This window comes from Schistocerca nitens, chromosome 2, assembly GCF_023898315.1.
Source record: "Schistocerca nitens isolate TAMUIC-IGC-003100 chromosome 2, iqSchNite1.1, whole genome shotgun sequence".
In the NCBI taxonomy this organism is placed as follows: domain Eukaryota; kingdom Metazoa; phylum Arthropoda; class Insecta; order Orthoptera; family Acrididae; genus Schistocerca; species Schistocerca nitens.
The window spans coordinates 141,145,060-141,161,239 of record NC_064615.1 but is presented as its reverse complement, the minus strand read 5'-3'; the positions used below and the strand labels follow the sequence as shown (position 1 = coordinate 141,161,239).

At 38.4% G+C, this 16,180-nt stretch overlaps 1 protein-coding gene across 1 annotated transcript in view; it reads right to left on the bottom strand.

The window, feature by feature from the left end:
• Positions 1–12,185, bottom strand: part of LOC126235844 (cytochrome b5 reductase 4) — a 315,221-nt gene extending 303,036 nt beyond the window's left edge. The window contains exon 1 of the mRNA XM_049944708.1: positions 12,067–12,185. The gene's annotated coding sequence lies outside the window, so the exon portion shown is untranslated. The remainder of the gene's footprint in view (positions 1–12,066) is intronic.
• Between the last annotated feature and the right edge of the window lie 3,995 nt (positions 12,186–16,180).

The window sequence follows — 16,180 nt, the reverse complement described above, 5'->3', positions numbered from 1 at the left end:
TCATTTTCAGAAAAGGCATTTAGTACTGTTTCACTCCCAGCACTACCAAAACAGTAATAATCCCAACTGACTGTTGGATCCAAAGTTTCCTCTGATGATTATAGTAGGGCATGGAAACCTGATTACTATCAAACTGAGATATTCTCTAATGTTTTCATTTATGTCAGGAGATGTGCCTATAGAAGGATCCAATTAAACAATGGAAACTCCAGGTTTGAATGTCAACACTGTAAGGAAAAGATAGATTCTTACTTACCATAAAAATGATGTGAAGTTGCACACAGGCACAATAAAAAGACACTTAGACATTAGCTTTTGGTCACAGTCTTTGTCAGAAAAAGAAAGAGAAACACATACAGATTCATTCACACAAGCAAACACAGCTCACACATACATGATCACCATCTCCAGCAGCTTGGACTAGAATGGCATTCCAGTCTGAACTGCCAGAGACGGCGGCCATGTGAGCGTGAGGGTGTGTGTGTGTGTGTGTGTGTGTGTTTTCTATCACTTTTTCTGATGAGGGCTTAAATTGCCCCCGAAAGTCTCACTCCTTTTCATGGGCTCATCATACAAGTCAATCCCCAATCTTCTTCAATTCCCTATTTTTTCTTACCTCGTGGTAAACATGGCAATCCCTGTTCTAAATGGATGTTCACTTGAAAAACTTACAGCCTTTAATTGAGATATATAGAATTCATTTGCTTCAAGGTCTTTCCGTCCATATCTCCATAATACAGCTTCACAGTCACAATAAAGAGTTGTTGTTGTTGTGGTCTTCAGTCCTGAGACCGGTTTGATGCAGCTCTCCATGCTACTCTATCCTGTGCAAGCTTCTTCATCTCCCAGTACCTACTGCTACCTACATCCTTCTGAATCTGCTTGGTGTATTCATCTCTTGGTCTCCCTCTACGATTTTTACCCTCCACACTGCCCTCCAATACTAAATTGGTGATCCCTTGATGCCTCAGAACATGTCCTACCAACCGATCCCTTCTTCTAGTCAAGTTGTGCCACAAACTTCTCTTCTCCCCAATCCTATTCAACACCACCTCATTAGTTATGTGATCTACCCATCTAATCTCCAGCATTCTTCTGTAGCACCACATTTCGAAAGCTTCTATTCTCTTCTTGTCTAAACTATTTATCGTCCATGTTTCACTTCCATACATGGCTACACTCCATACAAATACTTTCAGAAACGACTTCCTGACACTTAAATCTATACACAATGTTAACAAATTTCTCTTCTTCAGAAACGCTTTCCTTGCCATTGCCAGTCTACATTTTATATCCTCTCTACTTCGACCATCATCAGTTATTTTGCTCCCCAAATAGCAAAACTCCTTTACTACTTTAAGTGTCTCATTTCCTAATCTAATTCCCTCAGCATCACCCGACTTAATTTGACTACATTCCATTATCCTCGTTTTGCTTTTGTTGATGTTAATCTTATACCCTCCTTTCAAGACACTATCCATTCCGCTCAACTGGTCTTCCAAGTCCTTTGCTGTCTCTGACAGAATTACAATGTCATCGGCGAACCTCAAAGTTTTTATTTCTTCTCCATGGATTTTAATACCTACTCCGAATTTTTCTTTTGTTTCCTTCACTCCTTGCTCAATATACAGATTGAATAACATCGGGGAGAGGCTACAACACTGTCTCATTCCCTTCCCAACCACTGCTTCCCTTTCATGCCCCTCGACTCTTATAAGTGCCATCTGCTTTCTGTACAAACTGTAAATAGCCATTCGCTCCCTGTATTTGACCCCTGCCACCTTCAGAATTTGAAAGAGAGTATTCCAGTCAACATTGTCAAAAGCTTTCTCTAAGTCTGCAAATGCTAGACATGGAGGTTTGCCTTTTCTTAATCTAGCTTCTAAGATAAGTCATAGGGTCAGTATTGCCTCACGTGTTCCAATATTTCTACGGAATCCAAACTGATCTTCCCCGAGGTCGGCTTCTACTAGTTTTTCCATTCGTCTGTAAAGAATTCCGCGTTAGTATTTTGCAGCCGTGACTTATTAAACTCATAGTTCGGTAATTTTCACATCTGCCAACACCTGCTTTCTTTGGGATTGGAATTATTATATTCTTCTTGAAATCTGAGGGTATTTCGCCTGTTTCATACATCTTGCTCACCAGATGGTAGAGTTTTGTCAGGATTGGCTCTCCCAAGGCCATCAGTAGTTCTAATGGAATGTTGTCTACTCCTGGGACCTTGTTTCGACCCAGGTCTTTCAGTGCTCTGTCAAACACTTCACACAGTATCATATCTCCCATTTCATCTTCATCCTCTTCCATTTCCATAATATTGTTCTCAAGTACATCGCCCTTGTATAGACCCTCTATGTACTCCTTCCACCTTTCTGCTTTCCCTTCTTTGCTTAGAACTGGGTTTCCATCTGAGCTCTTAATATTCATACAAGTGGTTCTCTCTTCTCCAAAGGTCTCTCTAATTTTCCTATAGGCAGTATCTATCTTACCCCTAGTGAGATAAGCCTCTACATCCTTACATTTATCCTCTAGCCATCCCTGCTTAGCCATTTTGCACTTCCTGTAGATCTCATCTTTGAGACATTTGCATCCCTTCTTGCCTGCTTCATTTACTGCATTTTTATATTTTCTCCTTTCATCAATTAAATTCAATACTTCTTCTGTTACCCAAGGATTTCTACTAGCCCTCGTCTTTTTACCTACTTGATCCTCTGCTGCCTTCACTACTTCATCCCTCAAAGCTACCCATTCTTCCTCTTCTGTATTTCTTTCCCCCATTCCTGCCATTTGTTCCCTTACGCTCTCCCTGAAACTCTGTACAACCTCTGGTTTAGTCAGTTTATCCAGGTCCCATCTCCTTAAATTCCCACCTTTTTGCAGTTTCTTCAGTTTTAATCTACAGTTCATAACCAATAGATTGTGGTCAGAGTCCACATCTGCCCCTGGAAATGTCTTACCATTATATAATCTATCTGAAATCTGAAACTTCCTGGCAGATTAAAACTGTGTGCCCGACCGAGACTCGAACTCGGGACCTTTGCCTTTCGCGGGCAAGTGCTCTACCAACTGAGCTACTGAAGCACGACTCACGCCCGGTACTCACAGCTTTACTTCTGCCAGTACCTCGTCTCCTACCTTCCAAACTTTACAGAAGCTCTCCTGCGAACCTGGCAGAACTAGCACTCCTGAAAGAAAGGATATTGCGGAGACATGGCTTAGCCACAGCCTGGGGGATGTTTCCAGAATGAGATTTTCACTCTGCAGCAGAGTGTGCGCTGATATGAAACTTCCTGGCAGATTGAAACTGTGTGCCGGGCCGAGACTCGAACACATCCCCCAGGCTGTGCTAAGCCATGTCTCCGCAATATCCTTTCTTCCAGGAGTGCTAGTTTTGAAAGGTTCGCAGGAGAGCTTCTGTAAAGTTTGGAAGGTAGGAGACGAGGTACTGGCAGAAGTAAAGCTGTGAGTACCGGGCGTGAGTCGTGCTTCGGTAGCTCAGTTGGTAGAGCACTTGCCCGCGAAAGGCAAAGGTCCCGAGTTCGAGTCTCGGTCGGGCACACAGTTTTAATCTGCCAGGAAGTTTCATATCAGCGCACACTCCGCTGCAGAGTGAAAATCTCATTCTGGAAATATCTGAAATCTGTCAGTATCTCCAGGCTTCTTCCATGTATACAACCTTCTTTTATGATTCTTGAACCAAGTGTTAGCTGTGATTAAGTTGTGCTCTGTGCAAAATTCTACCAGGCGGCTTCCTCTTTCATTTCTTAGCCCCAATCCATATTCACCTACTACGTTTCCTTCTCTCCCTTTTCCTACTACCAAATTCCAGTCACCCATGACTATTAAATTTTCGTCTCCTTCACTACCTGAATAATTTCTTTTACTTCATCATACATTTCTTCAATTTCTTCGTCATCTGCAGAGCTAGTTGGCATATAAACTTTTACTACTGTAGTAGGCGTGGACTTCATGTCTATCTTGGCCACAATAATGCGTTCACTATGCTGTTTGTAGTAGCTTACCCGTACTCCTATTTTTTTTATTCATTATTAAACCTACTCCTGCATTACCCCTATTTGATTTTGTATTTATAACCCTGTATTCGCCTGACCAAAAGTCTTGTTCCTCCTGCCACCGAACTTCACTAATTCCCACTGTATCTAACTTTAACTTATCCATTTCCCTTTTTAAATTTTCTAACCTACCTGCCCTATTAAGGTATCTGACTTTCCACACTCCAATCCGTAGAATGCCAGTTTTCTTTCTCCTGAGTAGTCCCCGCCCGGAGATCCGAATGGGGGACTATTTTACCTCCGGAATATTTTACCCAAGAGGACGCCATCATCATTAACCATACAGTAAAGCTGCATGCCCTCGGGAAAAATTATGGCTGTAGTTTCCCCTTGCTTTCAACCATTCACAGTACCAGCACATCAAGGCCGTTTTGGTTAGTGTTACAAGGCAAGATCAGTCAATCATCCAGACTGTTGCCCCTGCAACTACTGAAAAGGCTGCTGCCCCTCTTCAGGAACCACATGTTTGTCTGGCCTCTCAACAGATACCCCTCCGTTGTGGTTGCACCTATGGTATGGCTATCTGTATTGCTGAGGCACGCAAGCCTCCCCACCAACGGCAAGGTCCATGGTTCATGGGAGGGAATAAAGAGTTTCATATCCAATAAAGATTTCCATGTCCAAATGTTTGGCTTTTAAAACAATTCATAATGTTATAAATTCATTGCACAACTTGATGTAAGGAAGGTATCAGTTGATAAGGTACATCCTAACAAATCAAAAAGTCATTAATTTATTGTTGGAGGGATGCATGGTGTGTAAAAATTGTAGAGGGAGACAAAGGCTCGATTACAGTAAGCATGTTGAAATGGATGTAGAGTACAGTAGTTATATAGAGATGAAGAGGCTAGCACATGAGACCAGTGCAGTGAGTTGCATAAAATCAGTCTTCAGACTGAAGATCACAGTAACAGGGCTTGTTATGAGATCTAACTCTGAACTTGATAAATTCAGTTATGACATGCACTGGTAGTATGGGAGAGGACAGTAAAAATAAATAAATAAATAAATAATTTGCAGTTTTTTCAAGTGATCCATTTACTTTCTTCAAAACGTTCTTTCCCTATGTGACATTTCACCATCCTTCTTCAAGTTCCTTTTAAGTCAGTTTCCTTTGTATTGCTGTATATTGCTGTAAGTAGCTACCCCTATGTGTATTAGTTATTCTAGAGTAGCCACCATACCTTGTTGCCACTAAAAGTTTGTGTTTGTTGTGATGTAACTCTTTCAGCCAGTGGAGTGCCATTCTGAAGTCATTTGACACCTCTCAAAGATCATTAATTGCTTTTAAATTTTTCTGAATGTACAAAGTAGATATCTTATCTGCTCTTTCTTAATTACTATAAGAGAAGTTAAGCAAATTTCTGTACTGCTACTATCTTCACCATAGCAGCAGAAACCACTCCGTTCCCACAAGAACTTTTCATAGAATTCCATAAAGCACAAAAAATATCTCCTCAAACAATGAAACACAAGCAGTAGAAAGTGTTACATTTTTTGGAACTACGGATATTTAACAACTTTAAATAGAAAATCCACTGCCTAGAATAATATAGTGCATCCATACAACTACTGCTACAGGCAATTTAAAAATAAAGCAAGCAGTTTATTCTGTACATTTCCATTCATCAATGGGCTACAGTATCAAACTCAACCAGTCCTAGTAGAGTATATAAGGGGTGTGAACAGCATCTGATGAATGTTCACTGGTAAGGACATGGAGATGCTGCGCACTCATGTGAGACAGCCTTGTCGACACCTGACACTTTGAAGACTGCCTCATTTGTATCTCCATTTGGCTTGCTGGTCTAATATGCAATATGCAGATTTGTGGAGCATTTTGATGTGAGTGGCCCAATGTTGGACTGTGAGTGAATGTAAGTATACTGGTTCTCAACATTCCTGGCAGCCATTTCTGACTGCTACAAGAAATCATAATCATATCGGGCACCAAGCACATCATAACCCCGTCACACCTGCACATGCCATCTGAGAACAAGTAATGGACTCCTCGGAACAATTTGTCTCATGCCAGCCATTGACTGGAGACTAACAGCAGCCAGACAAGGGAATTACCTTATACCAATAAAAAAAATCTGTGCAAAAATTTTGTCTAAATCGAACAACGGTAAGGCAACCCCCTGCTACATGTGAAATATTTACCTTGAACAAATTTTTCAATTCCCCCACCCCTCCTCTATAATTTGTTGTTGACAGTAGTAATGGATATTAATGGGAGTTTTCTTAGATTTTATGAAAATACTATCTTTCTGGCTAGTAATATATGATTTGTAATTGCTAAGATAATATTAAAAATACCCAATGTATTCCATACAAACTACATCCCACCATGAAGCACAGACCTAAAAAATGTGACGTGGCTTGTATGCCTCAAAGATACAGATAGGAGTACCTAAGGTGCAACGATAATGAAGGGGTATTTGTGGAGACACCAGACAAACTTGTGGTTTCTGAATATGGGTAACAGTCTGGATGACTGACTGATCTGGCTACTAACATTAGCCACTGTGGCCTTGCTATGTTTGTGTTGTGATTGACTCAAAGAGGGAGTGATACTGCAGTGTTATTTTTCTTGACAGTATGCTGGTCTAAATTTATGGCTTACTGATGAAGGCATCCTGCTGTTGTGTAAAATATTCCAAAGATTAAGTAGTCCCCCATTTGGCTCTGGGTGTGGACAGGAGGATGATGTCATCAGGAGAAAGAAAACCGGTACCATACGGGGGAAAGGTAGAGGTGGGAGTGGATGTGTGGAATTTATATTCCTTAATTGGGTTCTATTCCCCCCCCCCCACAGTTTGCATAAAAAATGACAAACAAACAAACGCGGATAACTGCACATATAAAAGTGTCAAGTGAAAAAAAAAAGACAGTTACATAATGAACTGAAAAGTAATACAAATTCAGATTTTATAAACTATGTAAAAAGGTATAAAACTGTATTTAGAAGTATGGTAAAGGCAGCAAAAGAAATGGCACACAACAAATTCATTCTGAACCATACAAATAAATCAAAGGCTGAACACCTGAACTTGGTATAATATCCAGTAGACCACTAATTCCCAAAATTAAGGTAGGTGGCAATCCATTGTAAATCCTTCAGAAATATAAGAACATATCAATGAGTTTTTCATAAATGTATCAAAATCAGATGGTAATGTAAGCTGTTACCTATATAATGTCCAACCCTCTGATATCAATCATGATAAAAGCAAGTTATAACTGAACTCCAAAAAATTAAAGCTAAAGATGTATAAAAAATAATATTCTTCCTTAAAAATAAAAATTTGACTGGATGGGCTGAAATACCCACTGGGGTAATTAAAATATTTCAAGTTTAACATCAGCACCCCTATCTAAAATAATAGCCCAGTCATTTGAATATCTATGCTTTCCAGATGCTCTACAGTACGCAGTAGTAAAGCATTTATTTAAGAAAGACTCAAAGGAAGATGTAGTAAACAACCACCCTGCAAGTCTCATTCCAATATTTTCAAAAGCATTCGAAAAAGTTGTTGCAATCCAGATTCAAAATTTCATGGCAAAATCTATCACATTGAATCAGTTTGGCTTCCAGTAAGGGAAATTACAATAAGTGCTACCAACAAATTTGTTGAGAAAATTTGCTTATCTCTGGACAAATCCCAAAATGTCACAGGAATCTTGTGTGACCTTATGAAGGCTTTCAACTGTGTAAATCATTCTCTATTGTTATATAAATTAGAAAGATATGGAATAAATGGTAGTGCTTTCAAATGGTTCAAACCATATTCAACAGGTAGAAGTCAAAGATTGTTGAAACATCACGGACAGTAAATTGTTTCTCAAATGGAAAATTATTTCACAGGGTATTCCATAAGGTTCCATCTTAGATCCAATACTGTTTCTATTTTATGTAAATGATTTACAGCTAAATATAACATTGCACTCAGTCATATTTGCAGACGACACATCTGTACTCACTGAAAGTGTGACCATAGAACAAATTGCTCAAAGAGTTATTAACACCATAAATAGTTTAGAACATTGGTTTGATGTAAATGGATTAAAGCTAAAAAAACATCTGATACAGTTTAAAACTAAATAGTCAAAATCAAGCGACTTCCAAACTAACCATAAGAATCTGCATCTGTCAAATTCCTGAGGATATTCTTAGAAAAAAATTTTTCTTGGTCTCTGCATAGCCTATAATTTACTTGGCAAACAAGCTGAACAGTCTAGAATTCACGATGACAATTCTGTCCTATGCAAGTGACACGGACCCTAGGAAAGTTGCTTACCACATATATTCTGAAGCCATTGTATGATACAGAATAATCTTGTGAGGGAATGCAAGTAGCGCAAATAGAATATTATTACTTCGAAAAGCTATCATTAGAAATGTATGTAACATTAAGCTAACGAATCATGTCGACCTTTACTCAAGGATCTAAAAAAAATTCCATTCCATTTGTTCACCTTTATGAACTGTTTGTCTCTAACAATAACAATCCACAATTATTTATAGAAAATCATTTTCAACATATGTGTCACACAAGAAACAACTATACCTTAATGTTGCCATCCCATAGCCTAAAACTCTACTCCAGATTCCTCATTAAATGGCTGTCAAAAGTTATAATAAATTAAAAATGAAAAACTTTCACAGTGTGGAACTAGGTTTACTGAAAATAAGATTACATGTCATCCTAGTATAGTAAGATTTTTTTGTAGGGCATTGAACAAATTTGTAATAACTTTTGTAAATGAAGATTGTTTCTTTTCTTCGTCTGACACATTGTATGTATCTCTGGTATATTATCTATATTGACAAGTCTCCCGAACTTTAAATCAATTATTTATGTGTGTACATCACAAGACAATCAAATTCTGATTCTGGTAGTTAGCTTATAGAATTTAAAAATGGAAATTGATATGCTCCTGATAGGTGGATTGAGAACTACTGAAATGTGTCAGCAGGAAGAACAGGACTTCTGGTCAGTTGAGTATGGTACAGGGATATAAAAACAAAATCAAATAATAATCAAATAATGTAGGAGTAGGTCTAATGGTAAGAAAATAATAATGGAGGTAAGCTACTGTGAACAGCATAGTGAATGAACTATCATAGCCTAGATAGACATGAATTCAACACCCACCACAGTACTAGCTTCACAGATGTAGTGTTTGAAATATTGTATGAGAAGATAAATGAATTATTGAGACAGTTAAGGAAGACAAAAATTTAATTCTGATGGAAGATGAACTTGATAGTAAGAAGGAAAAAAAATAGGAAAAACAGTAGGAGAAAATACACTGGGGGAAAGAATGAAAGGGGAAGCCACCTGGAAGACAGAGGGCGGATTGTTGGTGCTTGGCACATGGGAACGACCATCTCACAAACCATGAAGATGGTGAGCTATTTGTGTGCTATTATTGTCAGTATCTATTGGAAGTGTTGCACAGGTGGAGAAACCATAAGTAGATAACAATGCATTGGCTGTACACACCACTTCATGGAACACAGAAGTCTGAGGCCTGTCTACTCTATAACACAAGACAGGCGGTGATCTGTGGCAGGCCTGACAACAAGTGAGGGCACAAGTGTTTCAAAGCACACCATTCAGCAAACATGATTGAACAAGGATTTCCATCGCTTATGACCCCCAATGTGTTCCTGTGTTGACATCAGCAGTTACATATGCAATGGGAATGGGATAACTGAGATTGGACCATGGATCGATACAAGTGTGTCACTTGGTCTGATGAATCAGTTCCTGTTACACTAAGTTGATGGCCACGTCCAGATAAGTGGCCATCCAAGCGAACAGCTGCTTAAAACATGCACTGCACCACGAATGCAGGCCGATGGGTGAAGTATTATGCTATGAGGTATATTCACTTAGCCTTGCCATAAATTCAACAGCTGTGGACTACATGAATATTATTGGGGATTCCTCCACCCCGTCACACATAATGTCCTCGCCCGCAGGAATGGCATCGTCCAGAAAGATAACAGTCACAAGGCCAGAGTTCTGTTGTAATGGTTTCAGAAACACTGCAGTGAACTTATGTTGATGTCTTTCCTTATCTTAACCTGATGGGACACAATTGGAACACTACTGGGCACCAGCTCTGTATCCTCAAATCACCAGTATACAATTTTGAGGAAAATGTGTGACCTGTGGGTAGACATCTTGCACCACATTCTTCCATAACCTTACTACGGTCTTGTCGATTCCATGCCACACAAAATCGAAACTTACTGTGTAGACCAACACACTATTAAGCAGGTGGTCATAATGTTTTGACTCAATAGTATATATTACAGCACCTCTGTATTATATGAATTTTTTTAATATTTAAAAAAGTAACAATATTGATGAAAACTTAAGTCTAAGCTTGTTTGGTGTTACAATTCTAATTTTTACGATTATTGGTTAAGAAGGTTGTGATGTTCACTTGTTGCTGCTATGTAGCTTTTCATCTGCAACAACATGATTGTTCTGGAAGACAGGTGACAGTAATGAAAATAACAAACCATTTACATTATAGTGTAGTTTCTTCAGTGCTATTCTCTTTGTGCACATGTTCATCAAAAACACTGCACATGTTATTTATCAATGGCACTTTGATTCACTGGAGACTAATTTCACACAGCAAAATGTTTATATTCTTACTATATATGCCGCTGCATTCACTGTTCAATTGTTTTCATCCAGTAAATTGAGTGTAATTTCATGGGCTGTCTGTCTCATGTATGATCACTTTCAGGTATTGAATAGTATGCTTTTTCAGAATTTCGTATATTCATTTAAAATAAGTTTCTCTACTAGTACAGTGCTCTCTCTATGTGGGAATTTCTTCAATGGTGAGTTTTCTGTTTGAATTTGCTGCATGTTTAAACTATGTATCTGTGTGTTATAAGTTTTACTATGTTATGTTGTCTATGCAGAACGCTTTTCTTTATGATGTTCATATTTCTACAATATAATAGGCCAATTTGTAGACAATTCTCTTACAGCAAGTGAATATGTTATACTTTGCTTTTTGTATGCAGAGAGGAGAGAGAAGGAGGGGTGGGATGTTTCCAAGTGTGCTGTCTTCTGTTTGCTGGTTTCACTATGTGGTGTGTGCTTCAGGGCTTTTCATTATCGGTGTCGCAAATTTTAAGAGTGTGAACCACTTCAGTTACATACATTCCTTAAATATATTTTTATTACGTATTATCTCTGTGTGTAGTTGTCCTGTATTGAAGGATATATTTAATTGCTTGTTTGTTATTTAATAGCTGATTGGTAGTGATTACAGGTTTTTGGTATAGTGCAATATCACACCTCAGATTAAAAAACGTTACAGATTACATTCCACTTATGCTGACAATACAATGGCCCAAAATTTCTGTGTACAGGGGGCTGGGTGAAAGGTTTTATAATAATGGGCAACGCCATGTAATGGCATTTTATACAACACCGTAAAAGAGAAACGCAGGAATTACATCCACGGAAATAAATTGCTAAGACTGCATTTCATCACCGTTGAGCTTCATCACCCACTACCGCTAGTTACCAGCTGGTCCTAGTGCCTGCGTAGGAGGTACCCACCTGCTTGCTGCTCTCCCAAACAATCTCGTTCATTGTACAAATGAACTATTTCAGTTCCCTGTTCTGATTCATACCGAACAAATGATTCATTCCGCATTTTTCTTCTACGGCAATATACATAATATTTATTTATTTCTTACTCTAAAGCCAGTTATGCTACATGTAGACGAATTGCACGCTTCTGTGAGTTCTGTAACATGTTATAACTGCATCAAAAACACACAAAAGCCATTTAAGTAAAAGACTGCTTGGCATTATTAAATATCTCTGTGTGGTGTGTATCTGGTCAACATTCAAAACAACGTTTTCGGGGCACTGCAAACAATTTCATACCTCAAGTCTTTAAGCAACAGTTATTATTAATTGCACTAGCTCTTTGCATCACTTACTTTGATATATCACACCGAGCGATGGATAGCACAATGAGCGAGGTAACTTTGCAACAGCGCCACTAATCTATTTTTAAGATACAAAAATTTACCGCCGCAAATTGTTTACTGCAGACGACAACCAACCTAAACACATTGTCAATCTTCCGCGTTTGACATTCGAACTGCATTGGTTATCGAAAACTGTACAATATCGATAGAGTTGAAAATAGATCGAAATGCGCCGAATAACTATCATTGCAGCACTTCGTACGTTTCTTCGAAAATTATAATATGAATTTCAGTTTCGTACTAACTCATAAATTGGTTAAAAGAAAGTGATGTAAAAAACAATGCAGGAATTAATGACACTCATGGTATAATCTCTATCTGATTATTTATCCTACTGTGGCGGGGTAGCATCTCTGACCCGGTAAATGAGGATCGCTGCCCGGCGAGGGGTTGGAAGGGAGCATGCCCAGTACGCTCGTAACACTTGCGCGTGTTATGTATATGAGCTTACTAATAAATAATGTGGAAATCGTATCTCTGTTCTGTGTCACTATTCTGCTATCACAACGCCGATAATAATGTAATAAGCGTAAAATTTTTTGAAGCTGAATTCATCTCATAATAAGGAATTCGACACATAATATTGCGATATATATTATATGAATACTTAGTTTCTGTTCTTTAGGACCCCCCTGGTTTGGATGCATGCACTTGTTCGGTTAGGAAGAGTGTCATAAAGTCGTTGTACCTTCTCCTGGTCCCCAATGTTGTAACTGGTCCCTGATATTCAGGAAAACAGCCGCTGGGATGAAATTGACCTGCGAGCTGGTCCCATACATATTCTATCAGAGACAGATCTGGGGATCTTGCTGGCCTCAGGAGTACCTCAGCATCACACAGACAGTTCATAGAGGCACACCATGTTTGGATGAGCACTGTCCTGTTCAAAAAAGGCACCAGAATACTGTCACATGAGAATAGCAAATGCGGATACACGATGTCCACAATGTACCATAGTGCCATCAAAGTTACCTCAATCACTACCATCTATGACCTGAACTCCTACCCAATGGCTCCCCACACCATGACACCAAGAGTAACACCACTGTCCCTCTCCAAAACACTGGAAGAATGGGACCACACACCAGTTCCCCACCATCCTCACCAACATGGTCATCTGAGGTAGTACAGAATCACATTCACCATTGAACACAATGCGGTGCAGTTCATGTTTCTCGGTTGCGGCACCACTCCACATGCAGCTGTTTATGTTGTAGGGCTAATATACACGGGACAGTAATTCCCTAGTCGAGCTGCTGATAGTCTCTGTCCAATGATGCTGTATGACACAGAATGTTGCAGGGAGTCCATTACTTTTCTCAGATGGCAGGCACAGATATGAAAGGACTGCATTGTGCAGCTCTCTTGCGAACTTCTGTAAAGTTTGGAAAGTGGGAGACGAGGTACTGGTGGAAGTAAAGCTGTGAGGACGGGGTGTGAGTCGTGCTTGGGTAGCTCAGATGGTAGAGCACTTGCCCACGAAAGGCAAAGGTCCCGAGCTCGAGTCTCGGTCCGGCACACAGTTTTAATCTGCCAGGAAGTTTCATATCAGCGCACACTCCGCTGCAGAATGAAAATCTCATTCTGGAATCAGTAAACAGGTTAAAAAGTTGCAAGCTTTGATGGACGTGTGCTGAAGGGCTTGAAAAATAAATTTGTGTATCATTGAAAAGTTTATTTGCTTTTTTCAAAGTTATAGTACCCACTGTGGAAAATAGGATAACTAAACCATATTTTGCGTATTTGATTTGAATGAGGTACTCTAAAACAATATCTTGTAATAAATCTAGACTCAGGCAAAATTTTAACTATGGGAAAAAAGCTACTAGTACCTGTTTTCCTAACATAGTCACAGATTATAGCTTCTGTGCTTATTTTAATGAAAAATACTAGCACCAGTCTTATATCACATTTCTTCTCCAACAGAAATGGAAATCTGTAGTCCATTTCACCTAAAAACCAGACAGATATACAAATAGATTACTAGGAGGAACAATAAACTCTGCTCCCCTCTTCTGAACTGTCATTGTATTCAAAGAATATCAAGCCTTTTTGGTAACTAAACCAAGCAATTTAAGTACTGAATACATCGCTAAAGTCATTTACCCTTGACAACTTTTTCTGTTTGATAAGAGTATTCGTATAGAACTAAGTAGTAATATACATACCTACAAATTTTCAACATCTTTTTTTATACAAACGTAAGTCATATAACTATGAAGCTAAGTGCATGACGTCTGCCTTATCAGTCCATTGGATCACGTAACTAACTTACATGATAGATCAACAGCTTTCTGGTAATAAAGGGAAATTGGCCTGTAGTTAGTGGCAGAATTATGTTAGCTGGAAGTCCAATTGGTTGTAACAAGTGAATTATCTGTCACTTCATGATCTTTGTCTACGCTAGGAAATAAATAGCCACATATTTGTGACAAGGATGACAATGAATTTTGTTGCTACTCGTTTCTCTCACAGCAATTTAAGCTGTCCTCTTAGGTTCCCACCTAATGACAGACTCAGAAGTCACCAAGTATTCCGAAATAAAGAGACAAATATTTGGGACAAAAAGGAATATGAATTTTATTGCTGCTCATTTCACTTGCAGAAACTTAAAATGTCCTCTTAGGATCTTAACTAACCACACACTCGAAAACTGCAAGATATTTATTTCATTCTTGATTTCCAATCAGATGGTAATTTAAATAACATCGAATATTGCAGAACATACTTTTACTACTTTTAGTAACTTTTCTTGTGGTTTGATCCACTTCTGTTCTTCCAACAGCACCTTACACTTTTCGACTTTCCGTCATTTTCAAAGGCAACAAAATACGATACAAAACTGATATCAGAAGACCTGAAAATATGATGCATTTCACCACTGATAAGAGACATAGTACAATGACTAAAATATGGCTTCTTTGCTTACCAGTGGTATGTCAGTCATATAAAATTGTTTATTAAATACATTGTATAACGTCAGATTTCTTAATCACAAGACAAGTGAAAATTGCTACCAAGGGAAAATTTTGGAAGCCAGGTGGGCTAAACCACTAGGCAGTGCAGGTTACGTGGTACACGATTCAATTTGTTAATGTTTGCATCCACAATTTTCATCATTACATCGTATAAGACAATTTCATCAGTAAACATGGAAATCACTTTACAATGCTTAACAAAAAGGTGTTACTTTACAATACAATGTGTAACATATCTTCTTCTCCTTTTTTTTTGAGTGGGCAAAACTAATTAATTGGAAGGAGGCGCTGATTGGTACTGGGGCCAACTGTTTGTTAACAAACAAACCTCTCTTTTTCTTTGATAACTTACAGCACATAAATTACTATCATAAGTAAATGTTTATAAATACTTAATAAAAGTTAAAATTATAGAGATTACTAGAGGGTTCGCAGGGAATTGTTTAAAGTTGGCTCACTGAAGATAATGTACATAAGATCTTCTGTAGTCATATGACAATAACCGTTTTCTATGCATAACAAACATTATGGAGCGCCATGATACAATTAAAGAAGAGCGGGAGTGGTGAAGGGGTACACAAAATTACTTTTGAGATATTCAAAAATCCTGTAAAACTGTTTTTAATGCTGTGACTATAAATGTTTGTAAAATGACAACATTATTAATTTAACAGTGTGCACCCCAACATAGTCTTTACAGTTGAACGAACTATAAATTTTCTACGTTTTACTATAAATAGATCCACTGACAAACTGACATTTGGAATTTTTAGGAAGCCAACATTTACAGATGCCCTTGTGCCAGCGGACTCATGCCACCCAAAAGTGCATAAATGGGCCTATTTTTGGGCTATGCTAAATAGTTAATAAAGCTGCCCTTAAATGAGAAAGGCATTGAGAAAGAATTGCATGTTTTAGAACAGATGGCAAGGTCAAATCGTTGTAATAGTAAAGAAGTTAGGTCTCTGTACATTAAGCTTATATATAACAGTAAAAAAACAGCAAGGAATAAGGATGAGTATTCCATATAACAGAACATTCACTGAGCGAGTAGTAAATAGATTCAGGAACCATAATATTAGTTT